The sequence below is a fragment of the Elephantulus edwardii genome, unplaced genomic scaffold (assembly GCF_000299155.1).
Source record: "Elephantulus edwardii isolate Elephantulus edwardi_28Jun2011 unplaced genomic scaffold, EleEdw1.0 scaffold00058, whole genome shotgun sequence".
NCBI classification, from domain to species: domain Eukaryota; kingdom Metazoa; phylum Chordata; class Mammalia; order Macroscelidea; family Macroscelididae; genus Elephantulus; species Elephantulus edwardii.
Window position 1 is genome coordinate 5014546 of NW_006399808.1, and position 24686 is coordinate 5039231.

Below are 24686 nucleotides of genomic sequence, written 5' to 3' on the forward strand. Positions count from 1 at the left end.
CACACACACACACACACACACACACACACACACACACACACACACATTCTTGCACGCACGCGTATGCACCTACAAAGTGAAATGTTGACTGAAATGGCGTTGAATTCACCTGGCCAGAGAATTAAATGTTCTTTTCCTCTTTCTTCCTTTCAAGTTATACTACCCATCTGAGCCCATATATTTCGGAAAGAGTTAAGACAGACGACAAGGTACCGTTAAAATATTGTGTTGTCAATGTTCAAAAATGGAGAGAGTGCCAGGAAGTTTTCTGTGAAGGTTGCAGGAATGGGGGAGGGCAATTGTTTTCTGAAGTACAGTTGTCACTCTGTGTTAATAACAGCACCTGACCTTTCCCCGACAATCTGTCTTTGCTGGGTTTCACAGTGAGTGGCCAGAATCATTTAGAATTTCACTCCTGACAACAGGGGACAGTCCATTTGAGTGAGTAAAGCTCAGCATTTTGCTTTGTTGAAAGCCGTTGCTTGTCATGGAAGCTTGCAAGAAGGCAAAGCAGAAGGGTAAAAAATCATGTGTCTATCAATCACATCCCAGAGTGTGCTATGTGTTTGCTAATAATTAAAGGGTTTCAAACTTAAATACTAGTACTAAAAAAATTAAAATAAATTAAATAAGGTATTACTTATTTCTTTTTGGTCACTACATTAAACAAATAAAATTGAATGTTTGTGGGTCTCCCACTATTAAATACAGTCTAAATCTCAATCTATCCTCCATTAAAACTTATTGCCTCACTCAACTCATATTTTTTTTTTACTGCCTTTTGATTAGGTATTTATTTAAAATAAGCTGTCCCAATGGAGAATTTGAGTTTATGTTGCAGGCTTCTTTTCAGCTGCTGGTTTCTTGGTGGCTGTAGGCTTCTTTCCCACTGCAGCCTTCTTGCCCACTGCAGGCTTCTTGGGCTTCTTCACATCAACAGCAGCTTTCTCTGCTCCTTTCTTCCCTACCACAGGCTTCTTGCTTGGAGGAGCCCTCTTCTTATCAGATTTGGCCTCCAGTGCTTTAGCCACCTTAGCCACCCGGAGTTTGTGATTTCTGGCCTGGCGCAGAATGGTATTTCGGCGCATCGTCTTTGCATATGGATTAAACTTCAACATGATTCTTAGATTTTTCAGTGGGTTCTTCTTCAAGACTCTGCGATGAATCTTCTTGCGTGGTGCTCTGAGGGCCCTCTGAATCTCTGGGCTTTTCAAGATTCTGCTGGGGTCTGTATTCATCATCTTGTGCATGGGAAGGTTGTAGTTGCTCTTGAGGGAAGCAGCTTTCCGCCAAGTGCCATTCAGCTCATCTAACTTTCGAAAAGCACTTTCAGTCCAAATGCAGAGTCTGCCCACATGCCCACCAGGAGCAAATTTCAAAATGTTCAATTTGTTTACATTAAGCAGAGTAATTCCAGGGATATTTCTGAAGGCCTTGATGATACCATTATCCTCATTATAGATAATGCATGGTCCCCTGCGCTGGATGCGACGTCGATTTCTCATTTTACCTTTGCCAGCTCTCATTCGCTGGGAGGCATAGACCTTTTTGATATCATTCCAGGCCTTAAGTTTCTTAAGAAGCAGGACAGCCTCCTTGGTCTTCTTGTAGCCCTCAACTTTATCTTCGACCATCAAAGGAAGCTCAGGAACTTCCTCTATACGATGACCTTTTGACATGACCAGCGCAGGCAAGGCCAAGGCAGCCAGGGCAGAGCAGATGGCATAGCGCTTCTGAGTTGTGTTCACTCTACGGTGCCAACACTGCCAGGTTTTGGTTGGTGCAAACATGCGGCCTCCACGACACATATTTCCAAAAGCACCTTGGCCAGAGCGATTAGTCCCACCACCTCTAACTCTGGGAATTCGAGCCACCACTCTCCCAGTACCCCAAGACTCAGCACTGGTCTGATGACCTGCCAATTCGCTGACGGCATAGGGCTGCCTGTTGTTTTTGTGCAAGTTGGTGTGAACGAAGTTCACGATATCCGGCCGAATGGGAGCCTTGAACACAGCTGGCAGAGTAACATTTTTGCCAGATGATTCTCCCTTTTCTGAGTACACCGGTATCAGTGGACGAGCACATGCCACGGCGCCGACCGAGAGAAGACCACGCTCCTCTCAACCCTCAACTCATATTTTTAAGTTCAAATCTTTGTTCAATTCTGGTTTTATATTTCTTCTGCGAAATTTCCCAGATCCTTTTGTGGACTGGCTGCTTTCGACTCTCTGAGTTATTGGCGTTTTTATCTAAACTAAGTATGAGCTCTCTAGAGAGCTTTATGGTATATCCTGTAGGATTATTTATCTTCCACTTCTGCATGAATCCCTTAGGTGTCTACCCTTTAAGAGTAATAGCAATGCAGTAGCAAATGGATGATTTAATATATTGCTGTTATGCACCATTAAGACAAAATCAACTCATAGCTGATCCTCCAGAGGATTTTCAGAGGCTGTAAATTGCATAAGAGAAGCTTGTTCATTTTTCTCCCACAGAGTAGGTGTGGATTTGAGCCTGCCTCTGGGTTTGCAGGGTGACTCCTGACCACGAGGATACCAGATGTATTAGTTGAGCAAAAGTAAAGGACAAGTGATCTGAAAAATCAAACAATGAAAACTCTATGGACAGACACAAAGACCAATAGAATAGACCTGGGAATCCAAAAATTAATCAACACATTTACAAACAACTAAATCCAGTGGGAAAAGAAGAGTCTCTTCAACATATGGTGCTGTGGAAACTGGATTTCTGCACATAGAAGAATGAAAATGAATCAGGACTCATGTTTCATCGTGTACAAAACCAATTCAAAATTAACCAACAGCCTAAATGTAAGAGACAAACCCATAAAATCCTTAGAAAATATAAGGCTAAGGTTTTATTCTTTAAGGTTGGGGTTTTGGTGGTTTTTTTTTTTTCTTCTTTTTATGATGTGTGAATAACTATGGCAACAAACACATGAGGATCAAAAATAATGTAAACAAATGGGAGATTATAAAAGTTCAATACTTTTATTCATCAAAATGCTTTATTGAAAAACAGAAGAGACAAAGTATAAATTGGGAAGATATTTCTTCAAGTCATATATCTAATAAACATTTAATATTCAAAATATACACAAGACAGTAACAACAAAAGGACAAATAACCCAAAGAGAAAATAGAGAACTTGAACAGACATTTTGACTAAGAGGAAAACAAGAATGTGAAAATATGCTCAATATCATTAGCCATTGTTTTTGTTGTGTGTTATTAAGTACAACTCAGAGTAATCTTATGAACAGATCTGAACCGGGCTCTACTCTGCACTTTCCTCATCATCTCTGCCACATCAGAGCCTATTCTTACAACCATTGTTGTTGTTAGGTGACATCTAATAGAGTACTACTCATAGTGACCCTATGAACAACAGATGTGCATCCTCACAATCTCTGATACAGGTGAACCTATTGCTTCAGTCGCATGTCAATCCACCTTGATGGGAATCTTCCTCTTTCGCTGATCCCTCCACCTTTCTAAGCATGATATAATTTTCCAAGGAATAATATTTCCTAGTCACACGTGAGAGACAAAGCTTTGCCATCCTTGCCCAAAGGAGCTCTTTGGCTGCACCTTTTCCAAGACATACTTGTTTGTCCTTTTGGCAGTCCATGGGATATTCAGGACTCTTCTCCAACACCAGTCAAAGGCATCCGTTTTACTTCTGTTGTCCTTATTCATTGTCTAGCTCTCAGATGCATAGCAACTTATTGAAAAGACCAAGTCCTGAATCAGGACTTCAAATCATTCTTCAGTGTTTTGGAGAGGTCCCTAACAGCAGACTTATCAAAAGCAATACTCCTCTTGATATCTTGACTGCTGGTACCATGGGTGTCGATTGTGGATCCAAGCAAGAAGAAATCATTAACAAATTCAGTCCTTTCTCCATCTATTAGGATGTTGCCCACTGGCTCAGTGGTAAAGACCACTGTCTTTACTTGTCTTCTTAATGTTAAAATGCACTCCTTATGGAAGGCTGTAGTCTCTGATATTCTGCAGCAAGAGTTTCAAGTTCCCTCCGTACTTTCAGCAAACAAAATTGTGACATCTGCATAGCACAGGTTGTTAATGAATCTTCTGATCCTGATGTAACCTTCTTTCATAAACTGGCTTCACAAACTACTTGCTCTGCATACAGAGTGAATAGATAAGGGAGACAGGATGCATCCTTGATTAGGAAGTTATAAATAAAATATCACCTCACTGCCATGTTCTAGAAGTAAGAAGCTGTGCTACAATACTAAAATGCAAACAGGTTAAATTCACCAGCTTCTCTGCAAGAAAAAGATAGGTAATTGCCTTCTTTGAGATTTACTACCTCTGAATATGTACTGGAGGGTCAGCGAGGGGGTTAGTTCTGGCTCAAGAGCACACTCAAAAACAACTATTACAATAGGGAGCTCTAGTGACCTAGTAGGTAAGAAGTTGTCCTGCCAACCCAAAGGCACGTGGTTCAAATCTGCCAGCTGATCTGAGGGAGAAAGATGAGCAATCTCCACCATCTGATTTATAGCCTCTAAAAACCTGCTGGAGAGTTAGCAATGAGTCAGCTCTAAGTCAACAGCACATGACACCACCACCACTATGGCAATGGCTATGATTAAACAAGCAGTAGGTGTTGGTGAGGTTTAGGAGAAATTGAAATCCTTATCTATTTGTTGTTGTTATTGTTATTGGTTGATCTATTGGTTGTCAATGAACCACGTATCTAAACCCTCTCCTGTTCCCACCTCATCGTTTCTGACACACTTGATCCTATTACTACTAGAATGAATATAAAATGGCATAGTCACGGTGGAAAACAGCTTGATAGATCCTTATAAAAGCTGAGGAAGGAACATGACTCAGTAATCTTAATTTTGGTTTCATACTCAGAGGATGTGAAAGTAGAAACACAAACTAGCCTGTGCTAAAATGTTCACTGGAGCATTTTTCACAATAGCCAAAATGTGGAAATAACTGAAATGGTCACCAGCAGAAGGATGGAGGGAAGAAAAATGATAGATGCATTACAGTACTGCTGTTGTTTTTATGTGCCATCAGGTCACCAGTGACTCAGAGTGACCCTATGTCTAGCAACTCTCAACCCTGCCTTATTCTGAGTCAATCTCACTGACACTGACACATCAACCCTCATTGCCCCAGCTACTGTATCAATCCATCTCATCTAGAGTCCTCTTCTGCACTGTCTTTCCACCCTTCCAAGCATGATTTTCTTCTCCAAGGACTTTCCAAAATATTCTTCTCCTGTCCACATACCCAAAGAATGTGAGATAGAGCTTCAAAAGCCTACCCTCCAAGGAGAAACTTGGTTTCATCAGCTCTAAGACAGACCTATTTGTTCTCTTGGCAGTCTATGGTATGTCCAAGACTCTTCTCCAGCAACAAAACTCAAAGGCATCAATTCTTCTGTCATCCTTAGTCATTGTCCAGCTCTCAGATGCATAGCAAGCAACTGTGAATATCATAGCCTGGATCAGGTGCACCTTGGTCTCTAGATTGACATCATTGCTTCTCAGTATTCTGTAAGGGTCCATGACAGCAGATTTTTCCAGTTGTTGTTGTTGTTATGTGCCATCGAGTTGCTTGCGACTCATAGCGACCCTATGTACAAGAGCTCCAAATGCTGTCCTATCCTGTGCCAACCTAGCCATCTCAAACACACGTATTCCCACCGCCCAGTCACAGAATCGATCCATCTCACCAAAAGTCTTCCTCTTCTTTGCCTCCCCTCCACTCTGCCAAACATGATGTCCCTCTCCAAGGACCAGTCCCTCCTTGCAACATGCCCAAAATAAGTCAGACAAAGCTTCAGAATCCTTGACTCCAGGGAACACTCTGGCTTCACTCTCTCCAGGACAAACCTGTTTGTCCTCCTAGCAGTCCATGGTATATTCAACACTCTTCTCCAGCACCACATCTCAAAGGCATCAATCCTCTTTCTATCAACCCTATTCACTGTCCAACTCTCTAATGCATAGTACATAATTGCGAAGACTATAGCCCGGATCAGGCGCACCTTAGTCTCCAGCCTGACGTTGTTGCACTTCAGTACTCTTGAGAGGTCCCTCACAGCCGACTTTCCCAATGCAATTCATCTCCTGATTTCCTGGCTGCTGTTACCAAGAGTGTTGACTGTGGAGCCAAGTAAATTAAAACTGTTAACTATCTCAATCTCTTCACCATCCATGCTGATGCTGCCAATTGGCCCAGTGGTTAGAATCTTTGTTTTTTTGACATTTAGCTTCAGTCCATATAGGAGGCTGTAGTCCTTGATCTTCTGCAGCAAGCGCCTCAGGTCCTCCTCAGTTTCAGCAAGCAGGGTTTTGTCATTTGCATAACACAGGTTGTTGATGATTCTTTCACCAATCCTGATACCGCATTCCTCTTCGTATAGTCCAGCATCTCGAATGATCTGTTCTGCATACAGATTGAAAAGGTATGGAGACAGAATACATCCCTGACGAACCCCCTTCTTGATTTTGAACCATGTAGTGTCTCCTTGCTCTGTTCTGACAACTGCCTCTTGGTCCAAGTATAAGTGTCACATTAGCACAATCAAATTTTCTGGGATTCCCATTCTTCTTAGAGTCAGCCACAGATTGTTGTGATCCACACAGTCAAAAGCCTTTGCATAGTCAATGAAGCACAGAAAGACATTCTTCTGGTATTCTTTGCTTTCTGCTAAGATCCATCTGACATTAGCTATAATATCCCTAGTACCACGACCTCTTCTAAATCCATCCTGCACACCTGGCAGTTCTCTGTTGACATATTGTTCCAAACGTTTTTGGATAATTTTCAGCAGAATCTTGCTTGCATGTGATATCAATGATATTGTTCAATAATTTCCACATTCTGTTGGGTCACCTTTCTTTGGAATGGGAACAAAGATCGATCTTTTCCAGTCAGTGGGCCAGCTGGCTGTTCTCCAGATTTCTTGGCACAACTTAGTGAGCACATCCAGGCCAGTGTCTATTTGTTGAAATATGTCAATTGATACGCTGTCAGCTCCTGGAGCCATGTTTCTTGCCAATTCCTTCAGAGCAATTTGAACTTCCTCTTTCAACACTATAGGCTCTTACTCATATGTCATTTCATGAAATTCTTCTGTGTCAGCCAATTCCTTCTGATACAGTGACTCTGTGTATTCCTTCCATCTTTTCTTGATACTGTCTGGATCATTTAATATACTGCCCAAAGTATCCTTAAGTATTGCCACCCGTGGTTTGAATTTGTTTTTCAGCTCCTTCAGCTTAAGAAATGCTGAGTGAACTCATTTTATGATTTCCTGACTGCTGGTGCTAACAACCTCAATCTCTTCTCCATCTATCACGATGCTGCCAATTGGCTCAGTGGTGAGAATCTTTCTTTTCTTGGTGTTGAGCTTCAATCCATATTGAAAGCTGCAGTCCTTGATTCTCTATAGCAAATGTCTCAGGTCCTCTTCAGTTTCTGCCAGCAAGGCTGTGTCATCTGCATAACATAATTTATTGATGAGTCTTCCTCCAATTCTGATGCCACATTCCTCCTCATAAAAGGAAGTTGAGTCCTGATGCATGTTTCAACATGGATGAAACGTAACAACAAAATGCTGAACAAAAGAAACCCTTTCTTATAGGACAAATGTTGAAGCATCTCAATTGCTCATTTTAAACTCACTGGGTAGGAAAAACTAGCCAATCCCATGATTAGTTTGTACCAAATCTATTTCAAGTTCTTTTCCACTCTTGGTTAAAGTCAAAGTTGAAACTCATAACACTACACCTACCTTCAAATGAAAAGAAAAAGGAAAATTATCTGCAAATTCCCCACCCTTGTGCATAACTTGAGAAGTATTGGTGCCATAGAGGTTAAGCATTCAATTGTTAACTGAAAGTTTGAACTCGTCAGACATTTATCAGGATGGATATGTTTCAGGCTGTTTCTTAAAGATTACAACCTTGGAAACTACAGGGAAGTCCTACTCTGTTTTGTAGTGTTATATGGGTCACAACAGACCTTCCTCCAGTGGGGTTTGCATTTGGGAACAAGCCTGCTTGGCCTTTGTGAACCCTTCCCTGGCTCCTTTTGGCTTAGAGCTATAGAAGTCATTAAAAGCATCAGTCACAGACAGGATCTTTCAATAAACTGCATTGCTGCCCATGCTTGCAAAATGAAATGATGGGCCAGATAATCTCAGAAGTCCCTTCTTGCTCTTACAGCCTATTATTCTATGATTTCAAACAAAGGCTAACATTCTCAAAGGCTGTAAATATCAACACCTTTCCTAAGGTCCTAAAGACAAAGAGAAAGAAAAAAGAATTGATCGTGTGCTTGTGCAAATTTAAGTAATAGAGAACAGAGATGCTACCCCTGTGAATTCTTGCATGATATGTATGACTTGAAAAAAAGAAGAAAGGTTTTTCCATCAATACCTTTGGGCACCCTTAGTGTAGCCTTTCTTCCTGAAGTAAAAATGCAACCGAGTTTTTCAAGTTAGTTTGTTGATGTATCACCTGTTCTACCTCATCATTCTCTTCTGATTCCACAAACATTAGAGAGAATTTTTTCTGCTTAAATTCCTTCCTGCAACAGAAGTAAATATCTTACTTTTATAAAATACATTTCGTAAAGATAAAATACAGTTCTACAATGCTGTTTCAGATAGATTTGCTATAAGTCAGATACCCTCGTTCAAATAATGGACTACAAGCACAATCCATCTTGAGGAGTCAGGAAGTACAGAACTTGGTCTTATTAAGGTGCTCTGTTATGAGGCCCAGTGACTGATACAATGAATTGTTTTTCAACAAGGCTGTGGATGCCACCGTAAGTCTTCAGCTTGAGTGAAAAGGCAATTAAGAAAGGAACTTGGAACAAGAAACCCAAACTAAATGCTCTTCTTTTTCCAGTTCTAACTTAATTAAAATGGTGTTTAACTGCCACTTGGCTAAAACTAAATAAAAATGTGCAATTAAGGGACATCGGTAAGATGTACTCTGTCTCAAAACACACTTTCTTTTACTGCTGCCACTTGATTTTCTTTTTTTGTTCTTGTAAAGAAGTTTCTTCTAAGATGTGGTAAGCGACAAAAAGGCAGGGGAAAGAGTTCATGAGTTAATTTCCCATTTCACTAACCTCAGCTGTTCTGTAAACTTGAATGAGTGACCCTGAAGGACACAGACAGAGTGCATTTTGATAGTTTAAACAGGTAACTTTTGTTACTGGACTGAGAATGTTTAAAACCATAGCAAATTTACCTTCCTTTACACTCATTCTAGGAAAATCTTAAACTCTTAAGAAGAGGACAGAGTATTGCACTCATCAAAGTATTGCTGCAGGGTAAAGCATCACAAAACTTGTTAGTGTTGGATGCTATGACTCATACTCGTTCTACAGACAACAGTGCATCATTTTTAACCATTCTCATAATTGTTGTTGTACCTGAGAACATGATTACACTACTGAGTCAATTTATACTCTTGAAGATATCTTTTTTATTTATTGACACTTAACTTTACCAAGCATAATATCCTTCTCCAGGTATGTAATAGGAAATGTCACCATGGTTACCATCAAGGGTTATTCTGGCTGCATTTCATCCAAGACAAATTTGTGTGTTCTTTTGGCAGTCTATGGCATATATTAATGTTCTTTACCAATATACTACAATTCAAAGATATCATTTCTTCCTTAGTCTTCCTTATTCATTGTCCAACTTTCCCTGACAGCATATTTGTCCAATGCAGTATGTTGTTTGATTTCTTGACTGCTACATGCATGGCTGTTGATAGTGGATCCCAGTAAAACTAAAATACTTGACAATTTCAGTCTTTTATATATTATAATAATGTATTTTTCAAATTATGAGAATTTTAGTTTTCTTTATGTTCAGATGTAATCCATACTGAAAATTAGTGTTTGATATTCATCAATATCAAGTTGGCTTTCTTTTTGGCAAGGAATGTTGTGTCATTTGCATATTTTTACTCAACTCATTATCATCAAGTGTGAGGACTGATTCATATTTGACCATCCACAAGGTTTTAAAAGCTGTAAGTCACACAGAAGCGTACAGCCATCTTTCTCCCTCTTAGCATTGGATAGATTTGAATGACCAGAGAAGTTATGAATCTTTGGGTTATCAACATAATTCTCCACAGACTAAGTCACCAGAGCGTATGTTACTCATGAACTTTCTTCTAATCCTGATGGCTCATTCTTCTTCTTCTTGTAGTTCAACCTCTTAGATTGCTTGCTCAGCACGCATATTGAATAAATGTGGTGAAAGGCCACAACCCTGACACACACTTATACTCATTTTAAACCATGAAGTATACCCTTGTTCTATTAGGATGAACATTTCTTGGCCTATGCACAGGTTCTACATGAGCCCAAGAAAAACTAAAAAAAAGTGAATACTCAATGCTATCATGTTAGAACCAACTCATAACTGACTCTCCAATAGGTTTCTGAAGCTGTAAATCACATGTGAGGAGATTTTCCATCTTTCTCCCACAGAGGTGTGGGTGTATTTGAACTGCCAGAGAGGGGCTCCCTTTTAGTTAACAGCCAAGCTCTATGCAGACTACATTACCAGAACCCCCTTAAGAGTTTTGAAATTTCCATTCTTTTCAATTCTTTCCATAATTTGTCATGATCTACACAGATGAATGTCTCTGTCTAGTCCATAAAACACAAGTAGACAGCTTTCTGATATTCTCTACTTTCAGTAAAGATTCATCTGACACCAGCATGATACTTTTTGATTTACGTTCTCTTCTGAATCCAGTTTGAATATTTATGGCATTTGCTGCTCAATGTACTGTTCCAGGTGCTTTTCAATTATCTTTGGCAGGATTTTACTCATGTGTGATAGTAATTATATTGTTCAAGAATGTCTGAGTTTTGCCAGATCACGTTTATTTGGAATGGACACCAACATGGATCTCTTCCATTCAGTTGCCCCAATAGATATCTTCTAATTTCCTTGGCATACATGAGGATGGCAAGCACTCCAGCACTACATTTGTTCTAAAACTTGTACTTATTACTGTAGTTTTTGTAGGTTAGGAAACTGGGAATGGCTTATGTTTTTGAGGGTCATTCATAGGCTACATTCAAAGTTCAGCTGAAGAAATATCTGCTTCCAAGTTCACTTGGTAGTTGCTCTTGGTCTTCAGTACCTCATTCAGGTGCTTCCAGCTTGAGGATTTATAGTATACTGCCTGGGGGCCACACTCACTATTATCCAAGGTAACCTGTCCAATTTGGCAGACTTAGTCTCTTCAAAGATCAACAAGGTAGAGTCACATTCTTTTGTAAGGTAACATTGAATTGATACATTACTTTTTAAAAAAATATTTTATATTGGTTTCCACACAAAATTCATATACATTATAATTCACAACTTTCCTTCATTCATGTTATGTTTCATATTATCATTCCAATACAATGTGTTTTATAATATTAATCACCATTAAACTATGCCCACTATTATTCCATCTTTTCGGGTCCCTTGTGGATATTTCCCATTTCCTTAACCCCTTCCTTTCTCCACCAAATTTTGAGACCCTGTGATTTTCTCCCTGCCCAACCGCACCACTCTGCTCCCATATCTTCTCCCCTTGAGCTCCTATGCATGTTTTATTAGTTATCCTTCTATTTTTACAATAATGGTCTTATGCAGTATTTGTCCTTACGAAACTGAGCTCACTCAACATGATGCTTTCCAGTCTCTCTCAAGTTTTGTAATAATTTTCAAAATCATTGCTCCTGAGTGCTGTGTGGTATTCTATTGTGTGAATGGACCACAATTTCTCAATCCATTCGGTCACATTTGGACATTTGGTCTGTTTCCATATTCTCATGATTGTCAACAAAGCTTCTACGAACATTGTTGTACAAATACCGATTTTTGTCTCAGTTCTAATTTCCTTGGTGTATATTCCTAGTAGTGGAATAGCTGGGTCATATGGAATGTCTAGCTTTTTGAGGAAATGCCAAGCTGCCTTCCAGAGTGGTTATACCATTTTATAATCCCACCAACAGTGTGATGAGAGCTCCAATCTCTCCAACATTTATTTCTTGCTGTCATGTTAAACTTTGGCACTGCTATTGGGGTGAGATTATAACTCATAGTGATTTTTACTTTCATCTCTCTTATTACCAGTGATTTTGAGCATTTCTTTATCTATTTGTTGGGCATCCAAATGTCTAACTCTGTGAAAAGCCTTTTCATGTCTTTTCTTCACTTTGTGATAATCTTTTGCTCATTTTGTAAAAATCTTTTTCTTGTGGAAGCCCTATAGTATCCTGTAAACTTTTATTATGAGACCTTTGTCTAGGATGGTATTGCCAAACATTCTATAATCAACTGATACTTGACAAAGAAACAAAACCTATCAAATGGAGAAATGATAACCTCTTCAACATATGGTACTGGCAAAACTGGACTCTCACCTGCAGAAAGCTGAAATAGGATCCACACCTCACACCACACACAAAAATCAACTCAAGGTGATCATAGACCTTAGGGATAAAGTCCAAAACTGTAAAGATCATAATAGATAAAATGAAACCAAGCTTACAAGGTCTAGCCCATGGTAAAAAGAGGCTAACAAATGCGGTGAGAAAAGCACAACCAGGAGAGGATAAAATTAATGAATAGGACCTTCTAAAGATTAAACTCGGGTAAGACTGCCTGCACCCCTGGGAGTACTGCAGGCAGGGTCTGAGGGATTAATAATTCTGGGGCTGAGAACAACAGTGGAAACTTCACTTTGGCCTTTTCCAACTCAGGTAAGGCCACCTAAGTAAACAACACTTATGTACCAGATCTAGAGGACACATCACCCTCTCCTGTGAAATTATCATGCTGTGTGTGATAGCAGCAGGCTGCAAATGGAAGAGAAGAGGCACTAAGCCATAAGAAGTCATTCTTGGAGCATAAGCTCAAGGCAAAAGAGTCTTCCTGAGAACTGCCTGAGATAGAGGCCCTCCCCTAATTCTAATATCTGCAATTTGTACTTAGAGACTCCTAAACTCAAGAGAGACTGACTGCAGTAGTGAGAGGCGTGAGGTGTCCAAAATCACAGAAGCACAGAAGGCTTGAGACCTAAGCCATCATATCAACGGCTGAATGGGAAGAGGGGGATGCTGAATAGGGTAGGTGGGAGTGGAAGAGGATGCTGGTGGAGTGGTTAATGGGATGGGTCAAGACACACTTGCCAAGTGCGGGGAGCAACACTGAATCTATTAGTTGCTTCTATATTAGTTACATTCTATAAATGTCTTTCATCTGCTCCATTCTGTAAAATTATTATCTAATACTGTTCTAAATCTAAGCATTCAAATTAAGACAGATTAGAAAGAAGGATTGGCCATCCGCTTCTGAGATAACAAGCCTCCAAACACCTATGGACAACAGTGCACACTTAAAGTAGACTAGCCCATATGGTAACTGAGGCTGAGCTCTCAAATACAAAAACACAAAGAAGGAGGAATCATTGTAAGCAGACACTAGTGATTGGAACACAGAATGTAAGTACCATGAATGTAGGAAAATTGGGCATTTTTAAGAAATAAATGGAACGCATAAATATTGACATACTAGGTGGCAAAATGAGATGGACTGGCAGGGGAAAGACAACCATATGTTCTACTATGCCAGAGACAAAATAATGAGGAAAAATGGTGGTGTTTTCATAGTTTAAAAAGTCATCTCTAGATCAATCTTGAAAGACAATATGGTGAGTGACAGGATAATATGCATATGCATACAAGGAAAGCCAGTGAAGACCATTATCATTCAAATATAGGCACCAAAGACTAGAGCCAAAAGGCAGAAAATAGAAGATTTCTAGCAACTTTTGTAGTCAGAGATCAATTGAACATGTAATCAAGATGTATTAATAATAAGGGTTGACTGGAATTCAAAAGTTGGAAATAGGGAAGAAAAAGATCAGTAACCAGAAAACATGGACTTAGTGACAGAAATGAGGCTGAAGGCAGAGTGATAGAATTCTGTACAATCAATGGCTTGTACATTACAAATACTTTTTATAAGAAACATAAACATAAACTATAAGCATGGATCTCACCTGATGTTCTGTATAGACATCAGATCAACTACATGTGTGGGAAGAATCTCTGGAGAAGCTCAATGTCAGCCATGGAAACTAGCCCAGGTACTGACTGTGGAACAGATCACCAACTGCTCTTATACAAATTCAAGCTGAAGCTAAAGAATACTAAATAAAGCAAAGCCTCAGAAACCAAAATTTGACCTTGAGTCTATCCCACTTGAACTTCAAAACCATCAACAGATTTGAGACTTTGGATACTAATGAGTGAAGACCTGATGAGTTATGGGAGAATATCAAGAATATCAATCATGAAGAATACAAAAGGTCATCACAAAGAGAGAGGAGGAAGAAAAGACCAAGTTGGATGTCTGATGAAACTCTAAATATTGCACTGTTGTTGTTAAGTGCCGTAGAGTCGCAGGCGACTAGACTCATAGCGACCCTATGAAGGAGAGTCCACAACGCTTGGGTGCCTTTCATCCTCTCTCCAGGTTCATAGGGTTTCTGGAGGCAAGTTATTATGGAAGTGGATGTCATTCCTCCTTAAATACTGCACTAGAGCACCAAAAAGCCAAAGCAAAGCAAAGAAACCAAGAAATTAAGGAGCTTAACAGAAGATTTGAAAGGGCATCCTGGGAAGACAAAGCAAAGTACAAAATGTAATGAAATGTACAAAGAGTTGGAATCAGAAAATCAAAAGGGCTGAACTCGCTTGGCATTTCTTAAACTGAAGGAACTGCAGAACAAATACAAGCCTTGAGTTGCAATACTTAATGGTGCTTTGGGCAGAATATTAAATGGTCCAGGAAGCATTAAAAGAAGATGGAAGGAGTATACAGAGTCACTGTATCAAAAAGAATTGGTTGACACAGAAGGATTTAATGAAACAACATATAAACAAGAGCCTGTGGTAATGAAGGAAGAAGTTCAAGCTGCTCTGAAAGAATTGAGAAAAAAAAAATAAGGCACCAGGAATTGACAGCATACCAATTTACATATTTCAACAAACAGAACTGCTCTGGATGCACTCACCAACTTGTGCCCAGAAATCTGGAGGACCACAACCTGGTCAACTGACTAGAAGAGATCTATATTTGTTCCCATTCCAAAGAAAGGTGACTTGACAGAATGCAAAATTATCAAATAATAGTCATCATAACAGAGCAAGGCAACACTGCATGGTTCAAAATTGGGACGGGTGTAAGTCAGGGATGTGTCCTGTCTCCATACCTTTTCAACCTGTGTGCAGAACAGATATTCCAGGAGGCTGGGCTCTATGAGGAGAAGTGTGGTGTCAGGATTGGTGGAAGATTCTTCAACAATCTGCGTTATACAGATGACACAAACCTGCTTGCTTAAACTGAGGAGGACCTGAAGTGCTTGCTGCCGAGGGTCAAGGACTGCAGCCTCCAATGTGGATTGAGTTTCAATGTCAAGAACACAAAGATTCTCACCACTGGACCAGCATTGGCAGCATCAGGACAGATGGTGACAAGATTGAGATTATTAACAAGTTTAGTTGGCTTGCCTCCACAATCAACACTCTTGGCACCAGTACCAGGAAACAAAAAGACATATTGCCATGGGAAAGTCTGCTGTTAGGGTCCCCTCCAAAGTATTGAAGAGCAATGGTGTCTCTTTGGATACTATGGTGTGTTTGATACAGGCCATGGTCTTTGCTTTCACTTGTTATGCATCAGAGTTGGACAGTGACTGAGGAGGATAGAAGGAGAATTGATGCCTTTGAGCTATGGTGCTGGAAAAGAGTATTGAGGGTACTATGGACTGCTAGGTAAACAAACAGATTCATCCTGGAAAGGGTTAAACCGGGCGGCTCCCAGGAGGCAAGGTTTCTGAGGCTCTGTCTAACATACTTTGGACATTTTGTAAGGAGCGACCGATCCTTGGAGAGGGACATCATGCTTGGGAGGGTAGAGGAACAGTGCATTAGAGGAAGGCCCTCTATGAAGTGGATTGATTCAGTGACTGGCGTAATTGGGATGGGTGTATCGGAGATAGTGCGATTGGCACAGGACAGAGCAGAGTTTAGGGTAGTTGTCATAGGGTGGCTATGAGTCACAAGTGACTCGACGGCACATAACAACAACAAGAACAATATCATCAATATCACATGCAAGCAAAATTCTATTGAAAATTATCCATAAAAGGAGTACATAAACAGAGAACTGCCAGATGTGTAGCTGGATTTAGAGGAGACAGTGATACTAGGAATATTATTCAATGTTAGTTGGATCTTGACTGAAAGCAAACAGTACTAGAGGAATGTCTGTCTGTGTTTCATTGACTATACAAAGGCAATTGACAGTATGGATCAGAACAAATTGTGGTTAACTCTGAGAAGAATGGGAATCCCAGAACATTTACTTGTGCTTGTGTGAAACCTATACTTTGACCAAAAGGGTGTATGCCAGGGATATGTCCTATCTCCATATCTTTCCAATCTACATGTGGAACAGATCATCTGGGAGACTGGGCTCTTTGAGGAGGAATGCGGCATCAGGATTGGAGGAAGACTCATCAACAACTTGAATTATGCAGATCACACAACATTGCTTGTTGAAACTGAGGAGAACCGGAAACACTTGCCGTAGAAAGTCAAAGACTGCAGCCTTCAATATGGATTGAAGTTCAACATCAAGAAAATGAGGAGTCTCACCACTGGACCAATTGGCAGCATCATGATAGACAGTGAAGAGACTGAGATTGTTAACAACTTTAGTTTGCTTGGCTCCACAATTAACACTCTTGGTACCAGCAGCCAGGAAATAAAAAGATGAATTGCATTGGGAAAGTTTGCTGTCAGAGATCTCTCCAAAGTACTGAAGAGCAACAATATCAGTCTGGAGACTAAAGTACCCCTGATCAAGGCCATGGTCTTTGCAATTACATGTTATGCATTGGAAAGCTGGACAGTGACTAAGGATGATAGAAGGAGGATTGATGCCTTTCAGCTGTGGTGGTGGGAAAAGGATTGACTATACCATGGAGTGCTAGGAGAACAAATAGGTTCCTCCTAGAGAGGGTGAAACCAAGCTGCTCCTTGGAGGCAAAGATTCTGAAGCTCTGTCTGACATACTCTGGACATGTTGCAAGAAGGGCCCAGTCCTTGGAGAGGGGCATTATGTTTGGAGGGTGGAGGGACAGTGCAAGAGAGGAAGACCCTTGTTGAGATAGATTGACTCTGTCACTATGGTAATGGAGGTAAGTGGGTAAGAGGCATTACGGTTGGCTCAGGATAGAACAAGTTTTAAAGCTATTGTACAAAGGGTAGCTATGTGTTGCAAGAGACTTGAAGGCACATAACAACAACAAAAACAAAAATTAAGCTCAAGGACAAATACTGCATAATGTCACTATTGTAAAACAGGTCTGGCATTGGGATTAAGGGGAAATTAAGAAAAGAGGGGATAAATAATGTACACTGCATGGAAACAAACGAGGGAAAGACTGCTTAAAAGGATTATATCATTAGGTACTATCTGTATGATAACAGTACAGATTAAGAGCTGCATAGTAAAGTGGACTGGGGTGGGGGTGGGGAATTGTACAACAATGAAAGAGGTTTTTTTTCCCCAAAGAAAAAAGCGAACTGGGGTGTTGAGGGGGAGCAGGGAGAAAAATGTGCAACAATGAATGAATGGAAATCCAAGTTCTTTATAAACTTTCATTAAAATCTCAGTTTAAAAACAAACAAACAAACAAAAATTAAGTTCCTAGTGCATAAGAAACATTTTCCAGTGGGGTGAAAAGAAAACCTTCTGACTGGATATCACACTATTTTTTATATATTCAATGGGTTACAATTAAGCATTTCAGTTATCACATACTCAGGGAAAGGAGATTATGCAATGGCATGAATTCCAAGAGGTAGAGATAATTGAATACCATCTTAGTGGTTACTAAATACAGTTAATTTAATATAAGACACTTAAATCTGTGATTCTTCTCAATAATTAATATATGTATTAATGGTAATAAGAACAAACTGTAATCAATTAGCTGCTTCTTAATTTTTACCTAAAAAAGTATAATTTTAGAAATATAATCATCAGTTATGTGTACGCTTCCTTCCCCATTCCACTAATACATATTGTTGTTGATTGCTGTCGAATTGAGCACGACTCAGGGTGACCCTATGAACCAACGGCCTGAAGCCTTTCTATAACTATCATCATTTATCAAAGTTCATAGAGTTTCCAGAGGCATGTTGCTTAGGAAGTGGATGTCACTGTCTTAAACTAAGAAATCCACCGAATTCTGTCCACCATGTGTAACGGTTATGGCATTTGACACCCCAATGGCACAACATTTAGCTTCACAGCAACCCCAGGCTATCTCAGTACATCATATTGACAGAAGTATGCTGTATCACTTAGAAGAATGTTCTTCCAAAATATTATAACAACCAACTTCTAAATACAAAGGCCCTCCTTGAGGTCTTGTTGACTCTAAACAAGAGGCTTAAATAAAACCCAACCAATATAATATGTTGTTATGTGCTGTTGAGTCACCTGTGACATATAGTGACCCTATGTGTAGTAGCTCTGAACCCTTACCTCTTCTGAGCCAGTCTCACCAATTCTGACACATCAACCCTGCCCCCCTTTGTCCCAGACACTGTATCAATCCATCTCATCTGGGGTCTTCTACTGTGCTGTTCCTCCACCTTTCCGAGCATGATGTCCTTCTCCAAGGACTATTCTCTCCTGGCCTTGTGCCCAAACAATGTGAGATGGAGCTTCAAAATCCTAGCCTTTAAGGGGAGACTTGGTTCAACCCTCTCCAATACAGATGGATTTATTTTCTTGGCAGTCCATGGGGTGCTCAAGACTCTTCTCCAGCATCACAACTCAAAGGCATCTATTCTTCTTCTTCTGTCATCCTTATTTGTTGTCCAGCTCTCTGAAGCATAACAAGTTATTTAAAATACCATGGCCTGGATTAGGTGAACCTTTGTCTCTAGACTGACATCGTTGGAATCTCAAAAATTATTTCTAAAAAAAAACAGTTATTTTTTTCTAGATAATGGCTAATACTGATATTTTAAAAATTAGCTTACTGTGGTGAATGTCTACAAGTCATATTACATTTTAATTCAGTTAGTCAAAAATATTTATAAATTCATTAAAATGGATTTAGTTACAATGTCTCATCAGGCCTTTATGCTACGTTTCCTTTTTCTTCACTCAACTTACATATTCACTAATTTTTGCCCTTCTTACTCCTGTTTTATCTTCTCCCAGAATCTACAATAGCAACTTACAGTTTATTACCTGTCAGTACTGGTGGCCTAGTGGTAATGGAATTACACTGTCAACTTTAAAGTAGGCAAGTAGAATCCTCAAGTTTTTCCACAGGAGAAAATTGGGAAACTTCCTCCTGCACAACGTACAGCCTCTGAAAACCTCCTGGAGGGGTCAGCTATGAGCTGATTCCAACTCAGTGGCACATAACTACAACCACAATTGATGTGATAAGTGTATGTAATACTGTTTTGTACCTATCGCTAAGTCCCTGTGTGTGCTTAGAAAAGTCACATCTGCACTTTGGGCTTAAATTTTTTCTGAAAAGACAAGATGTTTATAGTGGGTTGTGGATAAGATTTCTGTAGCCTTGTCATTACATAGTTTTATGACAAGTTCATCTAAAATGATAATATTTAAAACATGACTTCTATAGCTGGAAGATGGTTGAATCCTTATAGTTGATGGTCTAGCAGATAAAATATATTCTTTTGTTGTTTATTTTTTTAAGATAAAATATATTCTAATCTGTTAAAATTCTCTGTTATGGAATAATGATTTTGTAAATAATTTCTTAACTTAGGAGGGACTAGAGAGCATTATACTAAGTGAACCCACTCAAGTACCATAAGGACAAATACCATATAAGACCATTATTGTAGAATGTGTCTGAGGATCCAAGGGGGATAAAGGGAGAAGCAGAGGGGTGAGGATGTGTGGGAGGGAGGGGGGATTAATCATGAGGTCACACAATTTGATAGATGAAGGGAGGGATGAGAAAAGGAAATGGAAAAGATCCAGTCTGAAAAACAAAGTATACAAACTTTGTAAGTAAACCAGTATAAAATAAAAATTCTATTAATTGTTAAAAAATTCTCTGTTATAAACAATAGAAAATTAACTCAGACTAATTCAATTTCAAATAGTGGTTGAAGGGAGGAGGGCTTTATTGGAATAATATCGGAGACTCTCAAATTCAAAGAAGGAAGCTAAACCACTAGGTCACAATCCAAATATCTTACATTTCCAAACGTCTCCTCTGATTAACCCAAGATTTAAATTCGTAGGATTCTAATTGGCTTTACATATTCTGTTAATCCTACTCTGGTAGTCCAGGTTAAAGACTCATGATTTCCAGTCCCACTAGAATCACATTGGTGGGACTAGAGAGAGTGATGCTGTCAGTCCAAAGTATAACTAGGACCAATTTTAAAATGTACAATGCTTGAGACGGTTAGTGCTGTGGTTGTGTGCTGAGTCAAACCTGACTCATAGGGAGCTCTGGTGGCCTAGTGGCAAGAAGCTGCACTGCAATCTCAGAGGTACACGCTTTGAATCCACCAGATGCTCTGCTAGAGCATCTGTACCAGTCAGATCCAATTTGATGGTACACAAAAAAATAATAATAAGTAAAAAACAAAACAAAACAACCCCCAAACTGACTCAGATCCTCCAGATGGTTTTCAGAGGCTGTAAATCACACAGGAGATTTCTCCTTTCTTTAGTGGATCAGCTGGTGGATTCAAATAGCCCACTTTTTGTTTGACAGCATAACTCCTTATCTGTAATTAACAGGGATAAATTATCTATATTGTTTGTTAGGGACCTTCAAGTCCTATAAGCTCATAGCGACCCTATGAATGAAAGATCTGAACTCTTGTATAATTTTCACTGTTTCTCCACGTTCATAGAGTTTCTGGAGGCAAGGTATCTCCGAAGTGGATGCCACTCCTGCTTCCAAGCTTGTTTTAACCGGAGAGCTCCACCAAACACTGTCCATCATGGGTAACCATTATTACATTTGACTCATCAGTGTCACAGTATTTAGCATCACAGCAAGCATGAGTTGGGTGGTGATTTTCAAAATCATTGCTCTTACAGAGCACTAGCACATTTTTGTTTAAAGTTAATACTTACTTTAAGCATTCAGTTATCTATAGACTTAAATTTTATAGCTTTTGTTTATCATGTCCACAGGGAGCTCTGGTGGCCTAGTGGTAAGAAGCTGTGTTACAATCCCAAAAGCACACAATTCAAATCCACCAGCTGCTCCATGGAAGAAGGATGGGCAATCTCCTCACATGTGATTTACTGAATCCGAAAATCTGCTGGAGGGTCAGTTATGGGTCAGCTCTGACTGGATAACTTGCGACAACAGCAACAGTAGGGCCATAGAGAGCTCTGGTGTCCTAGTAGATAAGGAGCAATGCTGTCATCCCAAAGGCAGGGTTTAAATCCAAAGATAACTCTGATGGCTCGGTGGTAAAGAAACGTGCTACCAATGCAAAAGTGCATAGTTTGAAACTACCAGCTGCTCCACAGGAGAAAGATGGGACATCCCCTCCTGTGTGATTTACTGCCTTTGAAAATCCGCTGAGAGGATAAGCTATGGGTCAGTTCTGTCTCAATGTTCCTCAACAGTAACAATACGTATTGGCTGAATACAAAATACATGCGTACTTTTCTGAGACAAATGTACGTTAGTAGAAATAAGCCATAATACAGCAGTTATACATAAAAGTAATTTTGTAAGAGGAAAAAAATATATATTATAAAAATTACAACACAATCAATACCGCATGTGATATTGTAGGTCACACTGAACTCTGACATATAACCCCGTTTTCCCTACATCTATCAAAAATCTACCAAGATTCTTGCTGCAGCTTCTTTGATTATCACCAAAAGTAGTTATTTTGCATTCAGAGACTAAGGTGCATAAGCATTTATATCATCAAATATTTTATGCTAGGCTTTGAGTTTCTTCCCAAGTTCTGTGATAATACACAATCTCAGGGGGTTTTGGTGGCCTAGCCCTCTGGAATTTTCACTGCTAACCCGGAGATGGTGCCATTCTGGTTTGGTAATCCACCAGCTGCTCTGTGGGAGAAATAAGGGTAATATACTATGTTCAATATGTGAAATTACAGACTTCTGGAACCCCACTGGGGAGTCAGCCATGAATCAACTCTTACTCATGCAATCAATGAGTGAGGGAGTGACGGTGCTCTGAATTCTTCCAGGTTTTTTCCTTTGTTTTTTTAAAAGGTAAAATAGGATAGATAGATTTATTAGAACATTAGATCCCCAAAGGAATAGACCTCTCTCCTAGATAGGAAGTATGGAGGAAAAGTGACGTCCAGTTTTTGAAAGATACTTAGACACAGGAAACAAGAACTGATCATGAATAGATCCAGCTCCATCTTGTACTCATTCTAGGACAGACACTCATGTTGAATATATCAGTCAGTTCCAAAGAGCTGCCATTGTTAAAAGTCTAGAGAACTCTGAAAATATTTTTCATATTCTTTGGCTCAGTTTGAATACAGTTTGGAAATTACAATAGAGCTGTACCAGGACATACATTGTAGTGCTCTTTTATAATAGTAATTTTTTTTGCCTTTGATATTTTTTAATTATTAAATTTTATTAATTTTAATGAGTATTTACAGTGATTTTGGGTTTTCATTCATTCATTGTTGCACTATTTTCTCTACCCTCTTCCCCATTTCCTTCTTCTTTTTTTCCCCCCTTGAAAGTCTGTTTTAATTGTCCAATTGCCACAGGGCTTGTCAAAGCCAGTTCAGATTAATCTCCTTTGTCAATGTGTCCTTTGCCATTCCCTATCACTCCTCCCTGAGAGAGACTTCACCCTGATTCATAAGAAAAAGGGTATGGCGTGTTCTCTTAGCTATTTCCTGCTGAAAAGGGACCCTGTAGGTTTCAGGATGAAGATCTTCTCTCACTACTCTAAAGGGCCCCTTTGGCAATAGGAAACACATAGACTACAATAGCAAAATTTAAAGTAATAAAAAAGTCTTCTGGAAGAAGGTTAAGTAAACATTCTATATGTATTGAGTCAAATATTCTGCAAGTCTTTAAAATTCTTGTGGCAAAATGATACCACTCCTATTATTCCATTGGTGTCAGACAGGTTCTGTTCCTCCAGCAAAGTTAAAATGTCATATAGCCACAGGCTAGAAAATTGACTTTTGTCACAGTTCAACTCTAATATATTTTATTAACACTATTCTAAGTGGTCTTTCAACATGATTGCTCCCTCAATAGATTGTTGCTGTTGTTGTTATGTGTCGTCGCGTCGACTACAACGCGGAGCAACCCTATGCACATGGCTCTGAATCCTGCTGTATCCTGAGCCAATCAGTCTCACTACCTCTGTCACACTTATCCTCATTATCCCAGTTACTGGGTCAATCCATCTCACATGAAATCTTCCTTTCCTGTGCTATTCCTCAACTCTTCAAAACATGATATCCTTCTCCAAAGACCAGTCCATCCTGACTAAATACCCAAAGTATGTGAGACAGAGTCACAGAATCTTTGCCTCCAAGGAGAGCTTGGTTTTACTCTCTCCAGGACAGATTTGATAGTTCTCTTGGCTGCCCATGGTATATTCAAGACTCTTCTCCAGCTCCACACTCAAATGCATCAATTTATCTTCTCTTATCCTTGGTCACTTACCAGTTCTCTGATGCGTAGCAAGTAATTGCAAAGACAATGGCCTAGATCAGGTGCGCGTTGGTCTCTTAGACTAAAGCCTGCTCTTCAGCACTCTGGAGAGGTCTCTGACAGTAGATTTTTCTAACGCAATTAATTTTATTTCCTGACACTCAGTGCCAAGAGTGCTGATTGTTGAACTGAGCAAGCTGAAATTATTAACAATCTCAATATCTTCTTTATCTGTCATAATGCTGTTAATTGTCCCCATACTGAGAATCTTCATTTTCTTGATGTTTAACTTCAATCAATATTGAAACTACAGTCCTTGACCTTCTGTAGCAAATGCTTCTGTTTCTCCTTAAGATAGATGTTACCATGGTAGAATAATGGCTTGACCAAGTGGCCATGTCATACTATGTAGAATCTGGAAATACACCAGGTACATGGCAAAGTAGGATTAAGGCTACAGATGGAATTAAGATTATAAATCATTGTTGTTGTTGTTATGTGCCGTCGAGTCGCTTACGACTCATAGCGACCCTATGTACAATGGCCCTAAACTCCGCTCTGTCCTGTGCCAATCGCACTGTCTCTGACACTCCCATTCCAATTATCCCAGTTACAGAATCAATCCACCTAACAGAGGGCCTTCCTCTCCTGCGCCGTTCCTTCACCATCCCAAGCATGATGTCCCTCTCCAAGGACCAGTCTCTCCTCACAACATGTCCAAAGTACGTTAGACAGAGCCTCGGAATCCTTGCCTCCCTCCAAGGAGCCACCTGGTTTAACCCTTTCCAGGACAAATCTGTTTGTTTTCCTAGCAGTCCATGGTATTCTCAATACTCTTCTCCAGC

At 39.7% G+C, this 24686-nt stretch overlaps 1 pseudogene; it reads right to left on the bottom strand.

The window, feature by feature from the left end:
• Positions 1-830: 830 nt before the first annotated feature.
• Positions 831-24686, bottom strand: part of LOC102849473 — a 66658-nt pseudogene continuing 42802 nt past the window's right edge.